General features: G+C 39.9%; 1 protein-coding gene across 6 annotated transcripts in view; it reads left to right on the forward strand.

Moving 5' to 3' along the window:
• Positions 1-437: 437 nt before the first annotated feature.
• Positions 438-6,565, forward strand: part of Fbxo38 (F-box protein 38) — a 50,717-nt gene continuing 44,589 nt past the window's right edge. For all 6 annotated transcript variants that reach the window (XM_004631270.2, XM_023715284.1, XM_023715285.1 and 3 more), the window contains exon 1: positions 438-524. The gene's annotated coding sequence lies outside the window, so the exon portion shown is untranslated. The remainder of the gene's footprint in view (positions 525-6,565) is intronic.

Below are 6,565 nucleotides of genomic sequence, written 5' to 3' on the forward strand. Positions count from 1 at the left end.
AGACAGTCTCTGGAAATCACAATGGTGATAATTTGACATTTACATCTCTGAAGGGAGCTTTTCTCTCTAAAGGGGGGAGAAAAAAAGAAAAAAGGCTGTCAGCCTTAGTTGAATGAATTCTGGAGAACATTTCTAATAAAATTCATTTGTTCTGCAAATCACAAAAACAAGGTTCTAAGGTTTACCCAAGATCACAGAGTATCAGCCTGGGCGAAAGGCAAATCACTAGTTAGGGTGCATTAGCACCGGGGTGCTTCCACCCAGGAGCGTTGATAAAACGTGAAAAAGAACTAGTTGCTGGCAAGGGGGAGTGTTGTGCCACACTTAACATGGCTGTCAGACCGAGCCGCCGCCAGCCACACCCAAGATGGAGGTAAGTGCGGGCCCGTTGCAGCCCCGGATGACAACACTCCGGAATGCCCGAGCGGAGGCGGAAGCGGAAGTGCCTCGGCGCTAGGGGCCTCGCAAAGTGTTTGTGGTGTTTCTCCCTCCTTCTCAACCACAATAACAGACGGAGGGCCCGCGTAAGTGAGGCGGCGGATCCGGGGACGGGCCCGGAGGCGGGAGGTGGAAGCCCGGGCGTGTGCGGCGAGACTTGGGGTCTCAACAGCCCGGGCTCGGGGTCTCTTGCCCCCGCGTGGCCTAGATCTGCGGGGAGAGCTGGGGTCGGACGCGCAGCGCCGGCTTCCTAGGCCTTGCTGGGGTTCCCCCGGCCCGCGAGCCCGCGCTGCCGGCCCGCGTCGGAGCCGCGCTTCGCTCCTGAAAGGGGAGGCTCACTTTCGCCCCTCCCCCTCCCGGGGCGTCCGAACGCCAGGATTTTAACGTTAAGCGGGTGTTAAAGGCCGGGAAATGGATTAAGGCTTTGGGGCAGCTGTTCTAGAGGGATTCCCTGGGCGGAGTGCCCCGCGTAGCACCGTTGAGAGAAGCTGCTGCGCTTCGCGGCTTTGCCAGCTCTTTGGACTCTGTGTGACCTTGTCCGGGTCCTTTACCCTCTCCGTGCCACCACTTGCTTATCTGTAAACTGCACGTGTTGGGTGTCTCCGATGCCCCAGCCGGCTCTGCACGTTCATGTTCGCAGTTGTCCTTTCATGGAGTCTTAGGGATAGATCTGAAAATCATGTCCTTCTTGCACACTGCTTATCTAGGAATTAACTGATGCGAGAGTCACGGTGTTTCTTTCCAGACAGGAAGCCTGAGATTAGGGAAGCTCTGTCCAGAAAACTGTAAATCTAAACCAACAGTGAAATAGTTGAGTAAAAAACAGGAACCCTGGACGTTCCCATTTGCTTGATGATTCACTTCGGGCACATGCCTGCCTTTTTCAGGACTCGAGGTGTCTTGTTTGTGGAAGGAAGGTGCTGGATTAAGTCCCTTCTTAATCTTTTTGCAAACAAGTGAGCCAATAATGGCTCTATAAAGATAGGTTTTCTGGGGGAGGGAGAAATTGGAGTGTGTAAGGTATGTATTTTTAATTGTAGATTTTAAAAAACCCCAGTGCTTATAACTTCTAACTTTGATTTTTCATAAGTACTAGTTCAAGTGGTCAGTCAGACTTTATACTTTTCTGGTTTCAAATTTGTGATGGTGGAATTCCGGTGTCCTTCTGGATTAAAGAATATAGAGGTGTGTATATTTAAATGAGTGTTCGCATGAGATACTCAGTTTTAGTTTAGAATAAGGGTTATTACAGAGAAATAGGCAAGCTAGGTTTCAGTAAAGTTAAGTGGTCAGTGAAGTAAAATTGAACTGCTGCTGGAGGCCCGGATTATTAGTTGGGCAATAGCACGTTTTCTGTGGTTTGGGGCAAGCTCGCTCACTTCTCTGTGCCTCACTTATCTGTGAAGTGAAAGTTTCATCTGGAAGATTTCTAGACCCTTTTCAGGACTGAACTTGTGTGTTTATTTGAGCAGCTTGTTGAATGTAGTCTGATGTTTCTTTAGGCAACAGACTCTCTCCTAGGCAAATCTGTAATACCTCCTGTTAACATTAGGTAAAGTGCAAGATTGCTTTGATATACAATCTTCAGCCAGTAGAAACTAACAAAAGGCTTTAAAAACCTGGAGGTAGGGAAGCCTGCCCAGAGAGAATCATTGAGGCCTGGGAAGTTTTAAATGGGAGGGTAATTCTCTTGGTGAGAGTAATGAAAAGTAATTGGAGTTGTATTGAATTGAAATGGCTGAGGTAAGAAATGTAGAATCGGCCTGTACTCTGAGGCAATAAGCTTCCCGGGGAGAAAGACTTTGTACCACCCACTGCTCAATAGACAGAAAATAAGTAAGATGGACATGGATGGATGGTTAGAGTAAACAAACCACTAGTAAACAAGAAAGAAAGAGAATTGACATCGATTAGATACAGAATAATAAATTGATTCAGAATTGTGAACATTTTATGAAAGAATGTATCCCTCAGTTTAGTTGCAAGATAAGTTGATTTATTGCTCCAGAATGAAAGGCTAGTAAGAAACAAGCATATGCTCCACAGTGCTTAGTGCAATCTGAGGAAAGGAGTGATTAGTAAAGTATGTTTGCTGGGGAGAAGATTGTTGACAAGATAGAACAGATACAAAGTTTTAAGTTGTGACAAGTTTAAAGAGTAAAGATTTTTGTAGATGCCAGTAACTTTTAGAATTTTGAACCTTAATATTGAAATGTTAAAATATTTATGATGGAAATAAACAATTAAAAGGAGATTTTTGCAAGCAGGGAAATGTTGGTGCTTTGATATAAGAAGTGAAGGTACCTCTGAATATTAAAGGTTAAGAGATATAATTTGGGGATCAACCCAAATAAATTTATAGGGTACAGTTTCCTTTGTGATGAGGCAGACATTTGAACTGGCTCAAAAAGGAGAAAAAAATACTTCCTAAAGCAATTGTATTCTTGAAGGACTTTGGTTTAAAGACTACTTTTAAACAACCCAGGCTTAATTAGGTGCTTAAAACATGAGAACAAAAGTAATGCTTGGTGTGGTCAAGGTCTACCAAACAGGCAGCCATGGAGTGGCTACAGGATAACCAGGTGACTAGAGTCTACTGTGTGGGAGCCTAAATTAGATGCTCTACAAACCCTAATTGTGCAGGAGGGTGTGGTCAGAGGCTCTTCAGTCAGAGCATCCTGAAGCCTATCTCCAAGCTTTGGGGCACCACTTTGGAATGCGGAGTGACAGCTGCTGTGACAGAAGATTTGATATTGGGGTGTTCAGTGTAGGCAGGAAAGTCCGAATCTGAACATGAGCTTTAACATTTATATGTGACCTTGGGCTAGTGATCCTTTCTGGTTCTGTTTATCCATCTGAAAATTTAAGGGGCCAGTGTTGGTCAGGAATCTCTAGATGACTGGGAACTCTAAAATTATATTTGTGATCCTGCTTTCAAGAGCCTAGAGAGATGATGTGCAACTTCCATCATATTCTCATATGGGTTTGTATCTATCAAGATAGCTGTAGGGGCTGGAGAGATGGTTCAGTGGTCTAAAGCACCTACTTAGAACAAGCTTAGCAAAGCATCAGGGACCGGTTCAATCCCCCAGCACCACATGCCAGCCCCGCCCCCTGGTGGGCTGAGCGGGCCACACACACACTCACTCTCTCTCTGTCTTTCTCTGTCTGTCTCTCTCTCTCTCTCTCTCTCTCTCTCTCTCAAAAAAAAAAAAAAAAAATAAAAAAAAAAAAAAAAAAAAATAGCTGTGTGACAAGTTTCTGGGGACCCATTCAACTTTTAATAATTATTCAGTGAATCTGAGCCTCCAGAACTTGCTAATCATAGAAATAACATGGTGCTGCAAAACAGAAAATTCAGTGTAAAAATTAAAGTGTAGACTGTATACTGAGGCTACTAAATATGACTTATATTTGTGCATCATGTATATTCTTTTTTGCTTCACTTCTCATGGCTCCTCTGCTAGGCCTCTTCATCTTTCTCTCCTCCTGGTAACTGGAATTTTTTTCTTCCTCCTCTTAAGCTGCATTGCAGTGTACTTTCCTTTTTGTTTTTTTTTTTGTGGGGGGGGGGGTTCCAAGAGAATGTAGAATCAGATTTTGGAGAAAGGAATGGGAAGAAAGAAAACAGAAAGCTCATCAAGACCATTTTCTCCTATTCTTGTTTTATCCTTCTTGTCTCTAAAAAGAAAACAGACTATACTTGCTGGAGAAATGTACTGCACTCACTACTGGGGACTTTGCACAAGATGCTTGGTATTTTTTTGTACAGGGAAACCAAGATAGTATTCCCCAGGGCCTGGGAAGAAATGTTCAGCATATTCTAGTTGGGTCTCCCACTTAAATGAAGGTGATGCCAGCTATAGTTCAGGCAATTTTGTTGTCCTTTCTCAAGACTGAGAATGAATGCAAATAAATGATTCCTTTAGTGAGAAAGCTTTTATCTCCTGAATATTTCTAGAGTCACCTGCCTGGCCTAAAGAGGGCTGGTGGACATCTGCCTGGTTGTACAGCCTGTGGCCAACCTCTGCGAAGGATTAAGAGCGTATCTTTTACTGCAGTTTTCATCCCCACCAAAGGCTTACATGGAGGATTCCCACTCTGTCTGCCAAGTAGATAGCTACAAAATCAAGTCTTTAATTCTGGGCATAATAAAAAAATATGAATACCATCTTAAAATTTTGTTACTCCTGCTAACTTAGGTTTTTTGGTAGTGAGTGTTAGTTCAGACTATAGGCTAACTAGATTTTTGTAGGTTTGCTGATGAGCTGTACATTGTATAGTAACATTTTTGTGAGTGAATATTTTTTAAAATATTCAATAAGTGAACTTTTGTAAATTTAATGATACTTAAAGTGCCAATAATTTAGTCTAAAAGTTAAGGTGTAAATTGTACACTGCACTACTAAATATGACTCACAAAACTACCTTGCAAAATTAAGAATAATCAAATATGAAATCATAAATGGAAAGTGTTAGTGATTCTTATGAATTCAGTAAAACAAAGGGTAAGAGCATGGTCTCTGTAAGTGTTGTCAGAATTTGTGTGTATGTATGTATGTGTGTATGTGTGTATTTACCTGAAGAGTCAGGTAAATACCTATTTTCCTTAGGTTTTCATTTTTTCATATTCCAACCAGAAGCTAAATAACAATTGGCAAGCACTAGTTTTACTCCAAAGGAGTAGGGCCATTCAGAATTTATTCTTTAAGTTGAAGCATGTGCTAAAATACAATAAATAGAGGTCTGATAGGGCTGTTGCTTATTCATAGGTGGATTAGTCGATACTGTTGCAGTTTTTGCATGCTACAAGTAGCCATTTGTCATGTCTTGTGGCTGAGCTCAGTGAGTGCTGTAGGAAACACTGCTCACAGAAATGTAAAATGGTTGTAGTATGGGCCCTCGCTACTAGGTGCATATTGAACAATGGATAATATATAGATACACAGTTTAGGGTTTATTATGAAAAGAGCCAGAATTGAGGCAAAAGTGAGATCCTTTTCATAGCAGAAAGGACCAAAATACTGCACAGTTGCTGTAGCAACACATGAAGTTCTACAGGGAGCACAGATGAAAGAGAAGTCTTCAGAGGAGATTAAACATTTAAGTTAGCTCTTAAAGGTCACGTAGCGATTCTTATGCAAAAAAGGGGGAAGACCATTCCAGCCACTGTTCAGTAACTTACTGCAAAAAAAAAAGTATATAACACGATATAAGATTGGTACTGTTTCATAGAAATCTTTAATGACCTTTTCAGTGAGGGTTCATCTAATGTATTTTATGTAGCTCTGCATACTTATCATTTTGAGAGCTCTTTATTGTTCATCCAGGAGCATACTGCAACTTCTCTTGCCTTTTGAATTATGCTCTGTGTTATTTCCTATATGCTTCGTCTGGAGGTCTTAGAATATTTTGAGTTTGTATAACTGGAAAATATTTTAGTTTTCAAAGGTGTGTTTGCTAAGTATAAAATTCAGAGTGGACAGATTTTTTTTTTCCTTTCAGTCCTTTAGTCTAGTTTCTTACACACTTGATCTTTTTTTTTTTTCCTTTCTAATGTGGAATAAGATGCTATTTAATTTTGAGCTATTTTTTATGTATATGCTTTAATGATTTTTTTCTTTACAATAAGTTTTGGACAATTTCATTTTTGTGCATCTTGGTATGATTTTATTCAAATTTCTTGTGCAAAAGGTTCATTTTTCTTAAAAATGTGTTATAAGTTCAACTAAATTCAGAAATTTTAAATCTTTAAATGTTTATTGCCTACCCCATTCTACTTGGAGAATTCTAATTATGTGAATATAAGTTTCTTGATTTTGACACAGAGTAAACTATTATTGACTGATCTGTGATTTCTCCATTTTTATATTGGACAGTTTTTATTATATTCATTTAAGTTTGTAAACAATTTATTTACAGTGTACAATCTATTAATCTCATGCTATGTATTCATTTCAGAAATATTTCTCTAAAAATCACTCTTCTACATATTATCTTTCACATTTCAATATTTGTCTGCAATTTTTAATATATGTAATTACTGATTTTCAATAAAGTTAATAAAAAATGCTGAAAAAAAAGAAAGTGGAAAAAACTCTCAAACAATAAAAAAAAAAAAAAAAAA

This window comes from Octodon degus, unplaced genomic scaffold (assembly GCF_000260255.1).
Source record: "Octodon degus isolate 3935 unplaced genomic scaffold, OctDeg1.0 scaffold00040, whole genome shotgun sequence".
NCBI lineage: Eukaryota > Metazoa > Chordata > Mammalia > Rodentia > Octodontidae > Octodon > Octodon degus.